The sequence below is a fragment of the Mytilus edulis genome, chromosome 2, assembly GCF_963676685.1.
Source record: "Mytilus edulis chromosome 2, xbMytEdul2.2, whole genome shotgun sequence".
Lineage (NCBI taxonomy): Eukaryota > Metazoa > Mollusca > Bivalvia > Mytilida > Mytilidae > Mytilus > Mytilus edulis.
The window spans coordinates 2,872,303-2,891,469 of record NC_092345.1 but is presented as its reverse complement, the minus strand read 5'-3'; the positions used below and the strand labels follow the sequence as shown (position 1 = coordinate 2,891,469).

The window sequence follows — 19,167 nt, the reverse complement described above, 5'->3', positions numbered from 1 at the left end:
AGCATGCCATGTACTTGAACAACACATGGAAAATATGAGATATAATTTCTAAAGCACTGACAATCATTTTAACTGTCAGACATTATGGCGACCTTGAAATTTCTTGAAAGCTGACTTTCATTTGACTTACTCATAGCCATGTCCAAGCAACTTTTGAGAAGCAAAATTTCTCACAAAATCATTATCAACAGAATTATAATCAAGCATGCAAGAAATACATCTAGCTGTCTATGTACCTTGAACTTGTAAGTCGAATAACAAAATGATTAATAAGGTTGAAAGAATTTATAAATTCTATAAACTGGTCCATCATAGCTTGCTAATAAGTTGGTTTTTACTCCCATTTCAAGGCCATAGAATTACTAATAATCACTTGAGTTGTATCATTGGCAATCATCTGTACCAGTTATCTTATATAACTCTACACTTCGTATTGAGGACTGTATCTTGAACTATATTGTGACTTGGATAGAGAGTTGTCTCATTGGCACTCATAGCACATCTTCTTATATGTCCTAAATGTGAAAATCTAATATCACTATCAAATGTCATATTGGTTGATCTGTGCTAATTAAAAACATACAAATTTATGTATTAATAAATGTATTTATTTATTTTTATTTCAGTATCTTTTTGGCTATGTTCCTTCTTTCATCATGTTCATTCTTTATAATTCATTCCTTAACTCCATCTCATTGTTTCTTCTTTACTACATCGCATTACCTATAATAGAAAATGTAAAAAAATATACTTATGTGAATGCTTTTAATTAAATGAATGAAAAACTCTGTTTATTTTTGTATCTTTAGTTGCTAACATTCAGTCATTTTGACCTGATGAATAGTTGTCTCATTGGCAATGATACTACATATTTTCCTCTTTTTTTAAATAATGAAAACTAACTCTATTCATGCATGTGTACTACACATTACCTGTGTATATAATATGTATGGCATTTGGACCTAAATGGCGACCAATTTAACCAGATACTCCACAGGGTGCAGCTTTATAAGACTGCAGAGGTCGAACCTTGAAGGTTGAGGCAAGTATGGACACAACATTCAAGCTGAATACAGCTCTGAATTTGGATTGTGATTAAACAGTTGACACATCATAGGTTTCTGACACAGAATAAATGTGGTCTAATGAACTTAATTTTTTTTTTTTTTTTTGCTTTTGAGCAATTTACTTTGCTGTTGAATATTAATCCTCTCAAAGAAAAAATATTTGAAGAAATTTTCTTTTTAAATTCTGAAATCTAAAATGACCCCCACCCCAATTTTTTTTCCACGTCCCCCTTTCTCTTATTCCAAAAATGATCTCAATTCAAAATTCTAATGGAGTTTGCAACAATAACTACTCACTAAATACATCATAAAATATTAAAATATAAAATGTCATTTAATGAATGGCTATTATTTATTTTGAATTTATTGAACCATAAAACTAATTTTTGACTCTTCACATTGAATAATCCGTGAAGCGGATTATGTAAAATGTCAAGAGTCAAAAATTAGTTTTATGGTTCAATAAAATCAAAATAAGTTATTGCCATTCATTATAAATAAATTTCTATCAAAAATAAGGCTCAACGAACTTTTTATATTATATATATTAACAATAACAGCGTACACACATATGTTGGCGTATGAATACACAACGCCAGAGTGGGCGTGTCTCCATCAAAATTGACAACATTGAAAATAAAACTAATAATTTTAACCAATCAGAAGACAGTAAATACACCAAATTTATTTATACAGTCATGGTTAGAATTAATAGTAACTTCTAAAAAAATAAATAGGGAATGTGTCCAAAAGGACACAGATGATGCCCCTGCTAGCATATAACGTTATAAAGGGACATAACTCAAGAACTGTAAAAGTGAAGTTGCCAAAAATTAAACTTAAACTGAGTTTAGAGGTAATAAGCACACATTTCATTAAATTTAGTTGAGACAAACTTAAGTTAAGAGAACAGAAACTTAAAAATTCTTCAATTTTTCCACTTGTAAAGGGGCATAACCCTAGAATGGTAATCAGAGCTTGTAATCACTGAATGGTGAAGATTGCTTTAATTTATCAGTTGGTAGTTAAGTGAATATTGCATTGTATATATTGTACATTTTATATAGCCGACAACGTGATACCAATATAAGAACGCAAATATTTATAAAAACGGGGACCAAATTAAAAAAAACTTAATACAGGGTTTGATTCAGCATATTAAAGAACCCCAAGAATTCAAGAATAAAACCCCATTGAAATTGGTCTAGAAATAAGCAACTTATACAAAGTATTTGAGAAGTATTGTTTTTGGCCCCTAATTCATAAACAGTTTGTGCCATAACCATGATAACCCCCAAAATCAATCCCAACCTTCTTTTTTTTTTTGGTATGGAACCTTCAAGTCCTTGTGGTACAATTTCAGAAAGATCCATACACTTATACACAAGTAATTGTCTGGAACCTAGGAAAATACCTATTTTGACCCCTTTTGGGCTCCTTGTTCCTAAACTGTTGGGACCATAACCCCAAAATCAATCCCAATCTTCCTTTTGTGGGTTCAAACCTTGTATTTAAATTTCATAGAGATAGAGATCCATTTACTTAAACTAAAGTTATTGTACGGAAACTATGTCCAGTGGCATATATTTTATGTATTCAAAACAAGAACAAAAAATTTGTCAATTCATAATATATACATTGTATAGGCCAGTCTGACTAGGTAGGTTTGTAATATACAATGTAAATGCTGATTAATTGAACTTCTGAGTGTGTGTGTGTATGGAGCAGGAGGGGATCAGGGTAAGGATGCCTTGAAGCATACTTGCAGGGGTTTAAAAATCCACTAGCCCGACACTACAGCGTTTGGGCCTCGGGCAACCAAAACTTGTAACTTAATATGCCCGACGGACTAGAAACAAAAAATTCTTGGCGTTTTCAAAATAGAAAGTGGAAAATCCCCTCATCACCATTCTACATGTTCTATCTTAGCGATTATCTTCATTGATATTCAAATGAATTCGATTTTAAAGAAATAAAATTTCTAACAAATACTATTTCAGTTTAGAGACTCATGCCCAGTTTGTAGTCAATTTATAGCCCACAATTAGCTTACCCGTGATAAATGTATACGTTTTATATATAAATATTACTGTACTTCCTTTATAAAACAATTATAAAAGACATAAACTATGGATGGTGATATTTATTCACATAAATATTTGAGGTCATTTGATTTATTTTAATAAAGAGAATTTTTAAAACTGAAAACAAATATGAGCATTTCATAATTCTTTTTAATACACAAACGTAATTATGTATTTGATAAAAATCACCCCAATCCTTTTATATACCAATATACTATAGCAGTGGTCAAGAGTTGTACCATATCGGGATTTGGTCAACTCATTATTACAGAATAGTCAAGGAATATTCAATTATCACATGTATCAACGAGTTGAATATATCTGCTAATGGGATATTTTTTTGCTGACATAGTTTTGATTATCCAATTAGCTAAAAATTACTGTACAACGGATAAAAATTGTAAAGTTTATAGAAGTCATTGTATTTTGCAGCAAACTTTGAATTTGTAAGTCATACTCGGGCCAGCAGGTCAGTTTTGTTGGGCTAGCAGCTCTTCCAACAGGGCTAGTAAAATCCTGCTACCAATTAGACCTGGTCTAGTGAGCTATAACAAAATTTCTTAACCCCCGACTTGACATTGGAAAGAGAGAAAAATAAGCAAGTGTACATGTACAATTATACTTGAGAACAGAGTGCATCAAATTATTTATATTTACTGCAATTCTGGAGATGAACATACTTTGATATCAGTTCTTTTGCAGGACATTCACACCTACATGTACAGTACATGTTCACCAGTGGTTTTAATACTGTACTTTCCATTCTTTTGGTAACAAGCTAAAATTGAATAAAATCTAAATTATTTAATCAAGAAGTCCATGAAGTCCAGACAAAAACTAGATGTAGTAATTAGTATGAACATATTGAACTGATGCTCACTAATTTATACCTTTACAGAACTATATGTACTTTTACTTTTGAGTGAATGCAAAGAACATGTAAGCAAACAACAGAAAGAAGATCAACAGCTTAGCTAATAAATATATGTACAGTATGAACTTTCTGGTTTTAATTTATCTATTCTACTGTATACAGTTAAACAAATGATTCTAGGCATTAATTACTGTCAGATGTTTATTTATAGATTTTGTTTTGCTGTTTTAAGTTAATAGGCAAACATGTTAAAATACACCATTTTGATATAGGAAAGACTAAACTCGTGAACATTAGAGCTGGTAGAAGTTTCTATAATTTTGATATTATTTGTCTCACTGGTAGTACACTACACTGTAAAAAACTTTTTGAGAAAGAGCAGGTGCGATTTTTTTAATTTGAATTTAATGCACTACGAAAGAACTGTGTTCTCGGGCCTGTTGTCATTTGTGTTATAATTTGTACTTCAGGCATTTAACAAACAGAACAACCTTTCAATGTACATGTATCTTGCCAATGTCAATGTGTGAATAAATTTACTGTCAAAAAACATGTCTTGTGTGAGTTTTTGTTAGATGCATTTCTTTTTTGTATACTGTATATAGATCTGGTGAGTTTAAAGCCCTTTTCACATCAATATACATGTACCAGGTTAGGTGGGTTTGGCACCACAAACTGCTAGCTATATAGTCTAGCCCCCAATAGCCCCATCACATCCTTCAATTAGTATGTGCCTGTCCCATGTCAGAAGCCTGTAATTCAGTTTGAATTGTTTTACAAATTTTTCGTTTTCATTTAGGGTCTTTTTATATACCAGACTACTGTAAATTCAGAAATTGTTGTGAGGTTTTTATTAGCATGATTATTGCTAAAAATTTGTAAGGATTCCGTGGAACCCAGCGTCTCGCCTACTTTTGCTGTAAATTGCAAGATCAACAAAAATGAGGGAAAAAATCAATAAAAATATTCCGCTTGATACCATATTTGGATTGTAGGAAGCTTCTGTCCAAGTTTGGTAAAAAATCTTGGATAGTTTATGAATCTTATAAATGTTTTAAAAACTTTAACTGCAGACTGGATGTAATGTTAACTGGAAGAAAAACTAAGTCCATTTAAAAGTAAAATACAGATACACAGGTACAAAATATTAACAAAATTTCCTTCGAGATACTAGCTTTTGATCATAAACAAGCTTCTGTCTTAGTTTGGTACAAATAAAAAATAGTATAAGAAAGTTATTAAAATTTTTAAAAATTTAACCAGAGTGAATGTGTTGTTTCCTGGCAGAAAAAAAGTCCATTTAAAGTAAAATATGGAAAAAATGGATTTGTCATTTTACAAAATTTACTTCTGGATACTATCTTATGATCATAAACAAGCTTCTGTCCAAGTTTGGTACAAACCATGGATAGTTTAAGAGAGTTATTAAAATTTTTAAAACTACAACCACAGAGTGATGTAATATTTTCCCGCAGAAAAACTAAGTGCATTTATAAGTAAAATACGGAAAAAATTGAATTTTATTTTCACAAAATTTACTTCTGGATACTATCTTATGATGATAAATAAGCTTCTGTCCAAGTTTGGTAGAAATCCAGGATAGTTTAAGGAAGTTATTTAAATTTTAAAAACATTAACCACAGAGTGTATGTAATGTTTTCCCGCAGAAAAACTAAGTCCATTTATCATGTTTATAGGTAAAATACGGAAAAAAATGGAATTTTATTTTCACAAAATTTACTTCTGGATACTATCTTATGATCATAAACAAGCTTCTGTCAAGTTTGGTAGAAATCCAGTATGGTTTAAGAAAGTTATTAAAATTTCAAAAACTTTAACCACAAGAGTGAATATTTGTGTGGACAGAGTTTAGTTGTAAAGGCAATAATTTAAACTCGCATTTTGAAATATTTTTTATGAATTTAACAGGATTTTTCTCAAAATCCTAAAAATTAAACTTGCATTTAAGTCTTAAATGATAAAATCAGAGGCGGATTTAGGTGGGGCCAGGGCCCCCTTTTTCTGGGAAAAATTTGGTTGATTATATAGGGAATCACTGAATCATGACTGGAGCAGGCCCCCTCTTAGGCAGTCAGTGGGCCCTCACTTATGAAAATTTCTGGATCTGCCACTGAAAATGGCAATGGTGGCAATAATAAATCCACACAATATTTCAGAATTTACAGTATATATGGTATAATGTATGGGCTTTGCTCATTGTTGAAGGATGTATGGTGACCTATAGTTGTTAACTTTGAAGTCATTTGATCTCTGATGGAGAGTTGTCTTTTCTCATTAGTGTAAACAATTTTTTTTTTTTAAATAATTAGGTAATTTAAACATTACAATATAAGACACTTTTATTAGTATTAGGATTGGAAAACAAGTGAATTTTCACTTTTACAAATTCCTCTCTTTTCTTATTGGCAATCATACTACATTTTCTTATTTTTATATTTACATTACCTTTCATCTTCTTGAGTGGTCCACTTCCTCAGTACAACAAGGGGGTCCTAAAAGCATGATTTTGAGTTGGCTAAAAAACCTATAAGATATATTATGATACAATTAACAGTTTTCTTTGCAATTATCTGGCAAATCACAAAAAATATTAAGCATATACGAGTAGTTAAATAAATGTATTCTCTAATATAAAATACATACATTTCCCCAGTTGACAAGGCAAAACTAAGGAGGGGGCCGCAATATTGAATTGATTGGATCAACAAAGGTTTGATTTACTACAATGTTGTCATTAATAGAACAACACCTTCTCCAATTCACTGTTTTACAGTGATTTTATCCAAATTTGAATCGAAGAGGCAACTTATTAACCTCCAATTTGTCAGTTTTCATTTGCATGAAGTCATATTTAGCCATGACGTCTTTGCGCGAAAATCATTCATGAAGTTTCACAGATTTTTTTTTGTATGTCAAATTTATACATTTTTTCAAACTCCATCGTATTATATCTTTTTGTTATGAATTAGAATCGGAATACCAGTACTGTAGTTGAAGAGTTGTCACCGTCAATTGTGGATTTGACGGTTGCAAATGCAGTTTTACTGGAGACAGTCACATTCTTTTTTAAATCTGGGTAGATAAGTTTTCATTTTTTAAAGTAGGGCAGGGCAAGTTGGCAGACCTTTATAACATATATATATATATAATTTTTAAAATCCCACCTGCGCTTTCTCAATGAAATTTTTACAGTGTGCTGTACTACTTTTGGGACAAGTTATATCAAAATTATAGAAAACTTCATCATCTCTAACTCAAAATATGGACAATTTTATATATAGGGCGTCTTGAAATCTTTTGACAGCTTCCGAGGTGCTAATTTTAAACCTTTTTCAGCTGGACCAAACTCTACTTTCCTAAAAAAAAATTAGGGACCCAAATTTTTTTACACTATAATTTCACCCCCTTTCTTGCAATTTGAGGCATTAAACATGGAGAAATAGTTTTGGAAGGGGTATAAAAATTAATGGCAAGTAACCCACTGTCAACACTAGGGACTATATTCGTGAATAACGAAAATCAAGGGACGACAATTGCAGTCTCGGACCTTATGCATCTTTATTGACAACATATATACCATGTATACAGTAAAAAAAAAGAATATGAACTTGTGATACACACAGAAACGTTAACGAAAGAAATGAGCAGTGCCTTTTCCTATCATAAAAAAGTGCCCTGCCCTCCACTGGCACCCTGCCCCTTTTGATTTCTAGCTGGAGCACTGTATATTGATGTTGTATTCATTTAGATTTTTCCCAAGTAAGGTGAGTTGCCACTGTCATGACTGTTGGCAGGAGTATAATTAGGGATTGAAGTATGAGCATAAAAGCATAAAAGATTTATTTAAAGTCAGTTATACATACTGTATATAACAATACAACATAATTCAGCTCTGTGGAGCTTTTATCCGACATATAAGCTGTCGGATAAAAGCTGAAGTTCAAATTATATTTATTTCAAGGGTTTAGGGGGGGCTATGATGGAAATGTTATCCTGCATTGTCGTTACTTTTTTTTGGGGGGGGGGTCCTGTCTTTTAGATTTTTACTCAAAACTCGTCCTCGATATTTCAATTTCATCCAACCCCCAACCACTCCCTTTTCTCCCATACAATTCAAATGGTAGATGAATGAGACTGAGCTCCCTAAAAAAGAGTGGAGCAATTTAAAAAACAGGCCGTGTTGTTAAAAAAAAGTGAGGCGTTTGGCGTTTTACCAGTGCCAGTGGGGCGAGCTTACTTGCTTCCGTTTTTGTCAATTTTTGACTGATTTTCGGGGTTTACATGCATGACGTGGATAAAGTGACTATATATTTTTTCATTAAAGTATAAAACTAGTCTAACATCGTCCTAAAAATGTGCATGATTATATTTACCTTTCATTGGACAAGTACAAAAAAGTTATCCGGATACACTTTTGTTGCGATGACTTTTTTAAATGTATGTTTCGTTCTCCGGTTTCTTCCAGTTAATCGGTAATGTAACCCATTTCAGTATATCTGTTTACAATAGCTTTTTTAACCATCTGTTTGAAAAACCAAAGTTCTTTGTGTCAACGTCTGACCATTTCAACCATCAGCAGACGAGCGTCCTTTCGCGTCATATTACACAAAAACGACCACGGTGAAAAGATTTCCGGTTTTCCGTATTCGAGGATCCAAGCTTTCGTACATTTACGTATAATATCATATCATTTATGTGAGAGTTAACTTAGTCTGGAATCGAGAATGGGGAATAAAATAAGGACAAAAAACCAACAAAGTTAGTTAAAAAGCAAAAATATAGAATAAAGAATCATTATTCTCAGAGCATATATAGTGTCTCCAGAAGAATCATGAGAATAAAGAAAAACTAAATATATATTCAATCAATTATCTATTATTTATAACTCATTCACATTTTGTTCCATTCATTATTAAATAACTGTGCTGAAGGGGGCATGATGGTGAAGTTTGGAAAATTGACAAACGAGAATTATTCTAAATCAGAGAATAATTAAATGTAACTGTTAGACAGTTAGAGTGTAATAAATAAAATATCATGTACATATATTTTACAAAATGAGGTCACAGAAAACACAGATTTTTGTTATTACTAATAAGAGTCTGCAATTTGAGTATCACTGTCAGTGGCGGTTCCAGAGGGTGGGGGCAAAAAAGGGGGCGTAGAGGGGCATACGCCCCCTTTGCTTGGACATTTTTTTTTTGTAAACTGATTAATCAGACAAGACTTCGAGAACTTTGCCATTTCCCGTGTATTTTTTTTCACGCGACAATTCTTTACCTTAAATGATGTTTTTTGCTGGTATTTACTGATTATGTTAAAGTCGTGTGATTCGCTATAGTGGAGTTGACCAGTTCGCCGTAAAAACGTCACTCAGTCATTTTGAAATTCAAATTACAGTAACACATGGATAAAAAAGCGCCACAGGATTGAGCAAGAATGTATTGCCTTCTATTTCACAATTCCACGAGACAGAAACGTATATACTCTATCAAGTTACACTTTCATAAAAAAAAAAGCAATCATGATTATTAACCTACGAAAACATGTGTTACCCAAAACGCCTCAGCCTATTTTAACTAGAAATAACATAACTGAATGATGATCCTCAGTCAACATAAGCTCTAGATACGAACAATTTGTTTGAGAAGGCAGTCTGAGATATTTGAAAGAAAAAATCGGACTCTGGTTTTTGCCTTTTAAAAACAAAATTATGGCCGTATCTGGATTGAAAACAATAATCTTGTCCACTTTTTTGCTTTAAGAAACGAAAATTTCGAACAGAATTAATTAGCATTAAATAAAACTGCATTTGCGACCGTCAAATCTACAATTGACGGTGGCAACTCTTCAACTACAGTACTGTTATTCCTTAATTATAAACCTAGAGAGTTAACTATAATTTGGTTTTGCTGTATCTGATTTCATTGATATAAATATATATATATATATATATATATATATATAAATAATTTAATTTTGGATGTAATGCGTCTTATGATTGGCTGGCATAATTTTGTTATCTGCTCATAGACATAATTTAGTCATGTGACTGTGATCATCAACTTTTTTCATGTTTTTCTACAGTTTAAAATGGAATTTAGAATTAAGTTATAAGAAATGACTGTAATATTTTTTCTGTCCATTTGGAATAACATACAAAATGTGGTGCACACTGATAAATAACCCACTACGCGCCTTATTCAGTGTGCATTAAACTTTTTTTGTTATTTCTTCCTAGACAGAAAAAATATTACAGTCATTCCTTGAATAAAATTGCAATATTTTGTATTAGCCAGAATCAGATATAGTAAGAATCATATTTTTTGACACATCAAACACTTATTGAGGATCACTGAAATTTTCAGTTACATGTTTTATATATATATTTAAGTCTCTGGAAAATAGTTTATATTAATAATAAACTGTTTCAACTGTTCAATTGTAGATTTCTCTTGAACTGAATTTTAATGTGCGTTTGTTATGCGTTTACTTTACTACATTGGTTAGAGGTATAGGGGGAGGGTTGAGATCTCACAAACATGTTTAACCCTGCCACATTTTTGCGCCTGTCCCAAGTCAGGAGCCTCTGGCCTTTGTTAGTCTTGTATTATTTTAATTTTAGTTTCTTGTGTACAATTTGGAAATTAGTATGGCGTTCATTATCACTTTAGTGGCCAGCTGAAGGACGCCTCCGGGTGCGGGAATTTCTCGCTACATTGAAGACCTGTTGGTGACCCTCTGCTGTTGTTTTTTGTTTTTTATTTGGTCGGGTTGTTGTCTCTTTGACACATTCCCCATTTCCATTCTCAATTTTATTACTTTTATTTTGTCATAGATAGTTTGTGCAGATTCAATTTCCAACTGCCTAATATTATCTATATTTCAAGTAACATTGGAAAAACTTTCACAATGAGAAATGACCAACATATTTCTGTACCAAACACTAACTCGTACTATAAAGAGTGTACCTATGCTTGAGTTGAATTGTGTAGATTTCATGTTGTTATTTCTTGGACACATTCACCATGTCTAATCATACATATTACAATGGTGTCTTGTTTAATCAATATATAAAAAAAAAAAAAAATCCTTCTTTTCTGGTTTTTGTGTCACCTTGAATCAAAAAGCAGGACTAAGGAATACTGTTTCTGACGTAGGCACATCTCATTTCCAATGAGCTTTTCTCATCACTTGGCATCAGGCGGTGTAAACTTTTTACATTTTGAACTTCTTCTGGAGAACCACTGAACGGAATCAAACCAAACATAGCATGAATGTTCCTTATGAGGTGCTAACCAAACATAGCATAAATGTTCCTTATGAGGTGCTGACAAAGTGCTGTTACTTTGTAGCCATCATCCAAAATGGCCACCAGCAGGGGACTTACTTTAACATAGGACCCTATGGGAAATACATACAAATGACTTCTTTTAGAAAATAATAGTATTGAAACTCATCATTTCAATGAAGATAACTTGGTCCAAGCCCCTTCAGTCATGGTCTATTGACTTTGAAGTTTTCTATAGCTTACATGTTAAAGTTTCTGATGAATTGGTTTACGAGGGATCACCTAATGTATGGTAAGTCTATGGTATTTGACATGTTATTATATAAGCGTCTGCACATCTCATTTCTGTGGAGATTTTTTACTACAACCCCTATGCGTTGTTGATTGACTTTATTGACTTTGCAATATTTTCATAACTTAAGTTTATGATTATATTGTGACTGAAACAAGTACTTTTAAGTTAATAATATTAAGTATGCATTTTCCTTAGCATTGGCATATATCATTTCTTTAAAGATTCATGCATTATCTTATGCATTTGTTGTAATATCATAGTTATACATAGGCAAAACATATGTATGTTTACACATTTATTCAACATCTTCGATCTAAGATCACTAATGAGATTTGTGAACCATGCAAAACTATCAGGGTTTATCACTAATATATGGTGTTAGATTATACATGTTATAGATTAATATGCTGAATCTGGGAGTATAATAGGCTAAATATGCTCTTCAAATACCACAAAAATACCTTTTTCACGTAATTTTCAACATAAAGAAAAACATATGTTTATCATATGATTCATAAAAAACATATGTTTTTCATATGTTTCGTGAAAAACATATGTTTTTCATAAGATTTATGAAACATATGTTTTTCATATGAATATGTTTTTCATATGTTTCAAAACAGACAGAAAACATATGTTTTAAAACATATGATTATCATATGTTGAACAAAACATATGAAAAACATGTAAAAATCATATGTTTTTCATATGTTTTTTAAAACATATGAAAATCATATGTTGCAATTTTTCCTGTATACCTTAAACTGAAGTTCTTAAAGAATCAAATTCACAGAAAGCGCTGTTAATTCCTTTCTGTGCCCATGCCATGTGAAGGGCCTGTGATTTAAGTTTTTTTTTTATTGATTTAGGTCCTTCATATTTGTTTTTAGTAAATTGTTTTGTTAATGATTAACCTGTTATTTTTGTTTGTTTGAATTGTTCTACATGTTTCATATCAGGGCCTTTTTATAGCTTACTACTATGGTATGAGTTTGTTGACAAACGTATGCATGGTGGCCTATAGTTGTTAATATATCATGTATATATTACTCCTTTGAAGTCTTTTGGATAGTATTGGTTCATTTGCATAAAAATACCACATCTTTTTTTTTCAAATGAGACAGTTAACTTATATTAGTGCAACTGTTATGAAAGTGAATTTATATTAAAGGCTTTGATCAATAAATAGGGAATGTTCGATGGGACACAAATAATGCCCCTGCTAGAATTTAACATTATAAAGGGTCACAACTCAAGAACTGTAAAAGAGAAGCTACCAAAATTTGTACTTGATCTGAGTTTTGGAGTAAAAAGCATTGTGTATACATTCCTACACATTAACATGATTAAGTTGAGGCAAACTTCAAGTTGAAAAACAGAAATGAAAAAATCAGCAATTTTTCCATTTGTAACGGGGCATGACCCTAAAGCAGTATAATAAATGACTCCACCAAAATTCAAACTTGATCTTGGTTTTATGGTTAAAAGTTTTGTGTATAAGTTTCATAACATTTGGTTAAGCAAACTAAAGAAAATAAAGGAAACAAAAAAAAATCAGATATTTTTACATTTGTAAATGGGCATAACCCTAGAATGGTATAACTGACACAACAAAAATTCCATTTTGAACAGTATTTTGAGGTCATGAGCAGTGAGTATTAGTTTCATAACATTTCATTAAGACAAACTATAGTTAAAGAACGGAAACTAAAAATTCCAGCAACTTTTCCAAAAAATTGTAAAGGAGCATAACTCTAGAATGGTAAAAGTGACGCCAACAAAATTCAAACGAGACCTGTGTTTTGTGGTTATCATGGTTATAGCATTGTGTATAAGTTTCATACAATTTTGTTCAGGCAAACTAAAGTAAGATCATAACCATGATAACAGAAACCAATTTTGGGATCTACTAACGCACGTAAAAGTAAGAGACGTACATACTTAAATAAGAACAAGGGCATAAAACTTAATACGGTTGGGGCATAACAATAGCAGTATGACGACAGGAATAAAAAGTTTATATACACTTGATTCATAGAGGTGCTTATAATCCTGTAACAAATTTTAATTGCTGCTGTGAAATTTAGCAATGAGACAATAACATTTGAGATTTTTGGTTTTCAGCCATTCATGTGATGTACTAGTAATCATCCCATCTGTGTTAAGATGACACATTGTTAATTATTGGTCATACTGTCCTAGACACAAAGTGTGAGGATAAACATGATAAAAAGTTCTGGATCCGCCACTGCATTGTTAAGCACTAAGAAAGTTGTTTTGCTAGAACATGGGTAAATGCTATTTAATCATGTTAATAAATTTTAACAGCACTTGTCTTGATACTCAGAGCTATTTTAACGGAAATAGAAGGCAAGCTGACTCGATTGCTTTTAATGCAAGCCTTATCCTTATCGTAACAATTTGTGTACAAATGTAGTTGTTAATCGTTACTTCTTCTCTTTAGTTTCGGAATACATTCCACTTTTTGAGGATTACTTTCCGGCACATGCCTCTATGAGGTTGTTTTAGGTTAATTTCAATTTTTTTCTTTTATTTATTTATGAAATTTACAATTTTTTCAGTTTTTTTTATAACTATAAGATAAAAACAATAAGCACATTAAGTTTAGGTGAGAGAATGTTTTAAAGAACACCTCATGAGTGAGTGCATCCTTAAAGTTGTAATTTGTTCCAATCTTTGATTTTCTGGCTGAAGAAAGAAAATTTAAAGCCGTCTTTGTTACATTGAATTTGTCTGTAGTGTATGTTTGTTGATGGGTAAATCTTGTTTTAGACTGGCTTTTTGTAAGTATATCTTGAGATGGTATTGCAATTTCATTGTTGATGACTTTGTGGAACATTTGGAGTCTGGTTTTTAGTCTGCACTGAGAAGGCTGCGTGTCATACTGACAAGATTAGCCAGGACCCCAGGTTAGTGATATGGATATGAATTGTCTTTGAGTCAATGTTTTTCTGCTTGATCCAATGGAGCATGCTGAACGAGTGAAGGTCCTGATATCCACATTGGATACAGCTAGTATTCAAATAAATGATTATAAGTTTTCAAATGTTTTTTGCATCAAAACCAAAGTTATCGATGTTTTGACAAAAACAATGCACTTTTATATTAAAGCCATTAATTACCTTAAATCATCCTTGGCGTGAGACATAATTTCAGCCATATGATTATCTGGTATTATATATTCTCTGTCACCTGTGTATTAATCAATCAAACCATTATCACTTGTCAAATATCTGACGGCTAATAATAACGGCTTGGTCGAAACCTTTTAACATGTTGCATACCGGATTCTTTCGATATTCTTGGGCTTTTACTAGTTTTATAATAAACATTTGTAAATATCGTAGGTAGTAAATAAATGTTCATTCATGAAAAATTTATGAATGAAATGCTGTCTTATAGATTTCTTTTGATTTTCTCTTCAGCACATGACAGATCAGAGAAGTAGATTTTGTGATACTCATTTTCAAAATGAAGTTAAATTCATCTGAATTCAATGTCTATGAACATTCAATCCTTTTTTTATTAAAGCTGTAATCTTTTCAAAAGAGTACAGTAAATCTGGGAACAGTATATCTAACTTTAATATATATGAGGGGGGGCAAAGGGGGTCCCAAGAACAGCAAAACAGCAAATTGATTTGGCTCATAACAGATAACAAGGAATTAAAATGGACAAAAACAGATAACAGTAAATGAAATATTAAAATAATACAGTCTTTCACAAATCAGTATTTCTTATTACGGATATATATAATCCTTTGTAATGCATACCATTTTCTATGACTATGTTTTTATGCCCCACCTACGATAGTAGAGGGGCATTATGTTTTCTTGTCTGTGGCTCCGTTCGTTCTTCCGTCTGTCCGTTCGTTCGTCCGTCCGTTCGTTCGTTCGTCCCGCTTCAGGTTAAAGTTTTTGGTCAAGGTAGTTTTTGATGAAGCTGAACACTTGTTGCTTATGATATGATCTTTCTAATTTTAAAGCCAAATTAGTGTTTTGACCCCAATTTCACGATTGACTGAACATAGAAAATGATAGTGCGAGTGGGGCATTCGTGTACTATGGACACAATCTTGTTACTATTAATTTATGTTTCTAGAATGTGTTTAAATTACTACTCAATATATTATAATATTTTTTATACGCTCGTTAACAGAACGTACTATGGTATACTGCTGTCCGTCTGTTGTCAACATGTCGGACATTAACTCAAAAACTCTTTAACAAATTTGCATTACACTTTGGGAAATTGTTTATATCTATTTCTGGGTAATGGGTTTTTATTCAATAAAATTGGTGGGTTTTTTTTCTTCAGTTTATTGATAATATCTCAAAAATTTTGGTGAATTGTTTATATCTATTAACATGAGGTCACTTTCAATTTTTATAAATTTTAGATTTTATGTTTCCGAGTTAACGGGTTTTATTAATGAAAAAGGAGGGATTTTCCAGTTTTCAGACATTAACACAAAAATGTTTTCATGAAACTTTGCTGAAAAGTTTATATTTATTGTTGCAAACTCCCTTTCGATTTTTATTAATTTTAGATTTTATGTTATTAAGTTAAGGGATTTTATTCATTAGAAAAAGGTTGTATTTTCCAGTTTTCAAAAGTAACTCAAAAAATGCTTTCAGCAGTTCTCATGAAACGTTGGTGTATTGTTTATATATATTACATGAAGCCAGAGTCCCTTTGTTGCTAATAAAAAAAATGACCTAAAAGAGTTTGAATATACTGACTTTTTTCTAAATGACCATCTAATGAGGTGTGTGAATTTTTCTTAATAAGACTATGAGGCAAAGTGGTATATAGCGTAGAAAAATCAAAAGACCAATTATAAGCATGCAATTTATCAAGTACTTCGAACGAATTTTGACACTCCAAAAGCAATTCATTCCACTATTTTCAAAGGCCTTATTTGAACAATTTTTTATCAGGTTTTTGATTGTACCAAGTGTACTAGTAAATAGAATACATAGTTTAGTAGGGAAACCATGGCTTGAAACGAAATAAATCTTCGGACCCAAGTACATGGTTGGAACTTTCATTGTACAATGCATTTGGTTCTGCTGTGAAAAGAATCACAGAGCTGAGTCTATGTACCATATTATATAAAAGGTTAAGTGGTTGTTAGGACCTAGTCCTTAATTGAGATCCTTGTCAGATATTCCTGGCCATATGTTTTCCTTTTTGTCATATTAAGAATTGTTTTAATTTTATATGTTCGTAGGGGAAACAAGGAACATTATTCTCATACAAAAAATTAAGATAATTCTAAATACACATTCATAAAAAAATGGAATTTATTACAAAGGGTTATCATAAGATATACTTGGATTGTCCTGGACCTCACTTTATGATGGGTATATGTTAATGGAATCCTTCTCTGAATACGGGACAAACATATTAGTAGTGGTAGACCCCAATGTCCAATGATCTTCAATTTATACCGAATATTGACTGTCAAAAAAATGCTAACATTCCAATTTTCAATAACAGTTAACAGCAAATACATTATCACAATAACAGATAACAAAAAAACTAAAAGCCCAATAACAGCTAACAAAGAATAAGACAATAACAGCTAACAGCAAATATATTTTCAAAATAACAGATAACAAAGAATTAAATTGCCCCATAACAGCATAACAGTTAAACCCCTTGCCCCCTCTCATATATGTTCCTGAGTAAATCAAAACTTCAAAAGCATCTTACTAGAATTAGTATTCAAACACTAGTACTACATTATCATCAGCATTTACAGAAAAACACCAAAATTCGAAATTTTAACACAAATGTTAAATCAGTCCTTTTTTATGGTGAAGAGACCTGGAGACTTACAGCAGGGGTACAACATCAAATCCAGGTTTTTATCAACAAATGCCTATGCCAAATTTGTAAATTTTGGTGGCCAGAAACTATTAGTAACAAATCTTATGGGAAAGAACCAACTAGGAACCAGCAACTAAACAGCTAAAGAGGAGAACTTGGCAATGGATTGGGCACACTTTGAGGAAACCTGTAGGTACCATCACTAGACAGGCATTAGAATGGAATCCCCAAGGACATCGGAGACCGGGAAGACCAATTCACAGCTGGAGAAGATCAAGGCACAAGGAGCTAGAGGAAATTGGATATACCTGGACCGAACAAAAAGGATAGCCCAAAATAGAGGAAGGTGGAAAGTGACTGTAGCAGCCCTATGTTCCACAAGGAACGAAGAGGATTAAGTAAGTCAAGTACAACATTATCTCGGAACAAATGTGATTTGCGATAGCCTGTCAACCGGAAGTTGACGTCGACGCCTAAGGAAAGTATTGCTGTAGTTTCCCCAAAATCATTGCTAGCACTACCAGACCTGCCAACTATCTCAAGTTATGGAGTTTTATCAATTCCCAATGAGAGTATATGTAGTTGACCAGAATTTTGAATATCTTTCTTTTATAACATAGACACCTCAAAACAGTCATTCATGAGTCAAAAGGGTATTTAAGCATATACATACTCATTCAAACAATTAAGTTGTACATGTAGATTAAAAACACTTATGGCAATATAAGAGGAGCATAAGTACCTCATGTACCTCTTGGACTTAAAAATCCCCAATATGGATTTTGAAAAGTTGACCTGTTGACCATGTTGGCCATGTATGGTAAAGGTTTATTTTAGAGCAACATGTTTTGCCATTTTTATTTCACGGTTCATTATTCATTGTGTTTTGTGAAATCGGTAAAAAGGTCAACCTGCAAGAAAGTTTTAAATATTTATTCATGGTGAAATGGCAATTTTATTTTGTGTTCTTCTGTGCAGATACATGAACCATACCTTTGCAAAAATAGTCTATCTATCAAACACCAAATTGTCATATATTATGGGGACAAAGTCCCCAATTACGGTAGAAAAATCAATAAAAAAAAAAAAAAATCGGGAAAATTTCCCGAATTTTTCATTCTACTAATGAACTCAAAATCGTTAACTTTTTTTTTCAGATCTAGTTCCTGTTCCAGTTTTCCCCGCATTTGCGCAGAAATCTGTCTTGTTTGCATGAGACTTTGAAAAAAAATTATATTTATCAGTCTAGTAAAATATAAGATTGGAACTCAATACAGTTTCATTTTAATAATTGTTTGATTTGAAAAAAACGTTACCTGATGGAAGCGTTTCTTTTGTTTACATTGAATATGACGTCATAACTTAAAGAACGTCACAGCTAAATCCCTAACAACAGAACCAAAATCGGGAACGTTACGGTATATCTTATCCTTTAATAACATGTTTGAAGTAAAAAATAATACATACAGACTTCGTCCCCATTCACAGGTTATGCCTGCCTCATATTACAGAACAAGGCCAAGGGCAAAATGCAGTAGTACATTTTCAAAAAGTTTATAATTGAAACAAAATAAACAACAGAAGGGTACATTATCCTTAAAAATAATTTTACTATAGACAAATGATAGATGGAGTTTTATTTAATAACATGTTTAAATAGCAAAAATTAGTACTCCAAT

The 19,167-nt window shown here is 32.0% G+C and overlaps 1 protein-coding gene across 8 annotated transcripts in view; it reads right to left on the bottom strand.

Annotated features, from left to right (window-relative positions):
• LOC139511239 (BTB/POZ domain-containing protein 8-like) overlaps positions 1-19,167 on the bottom strand; it is a 41,515-nt gene that overhangs the window by 20,863 nt on the left and 1,485 nt on the right. For 2 of the 8 annotated variants that reach the window (XM_071297834.1, XM_071297829.1), the window contains exon 2: positions 14,776-14,845. The exons of the other annotated variants lie outside the window; for them this stretch is intronic. The gene's annotated coding sequence lies outside the window, so the exon portion shown is untranslated. The remainder of the gene's footprint in view (positions 1-14,775; positions 14,846-19,167) is intronic. 8 annotated transcript variants of the gene reach the window in all.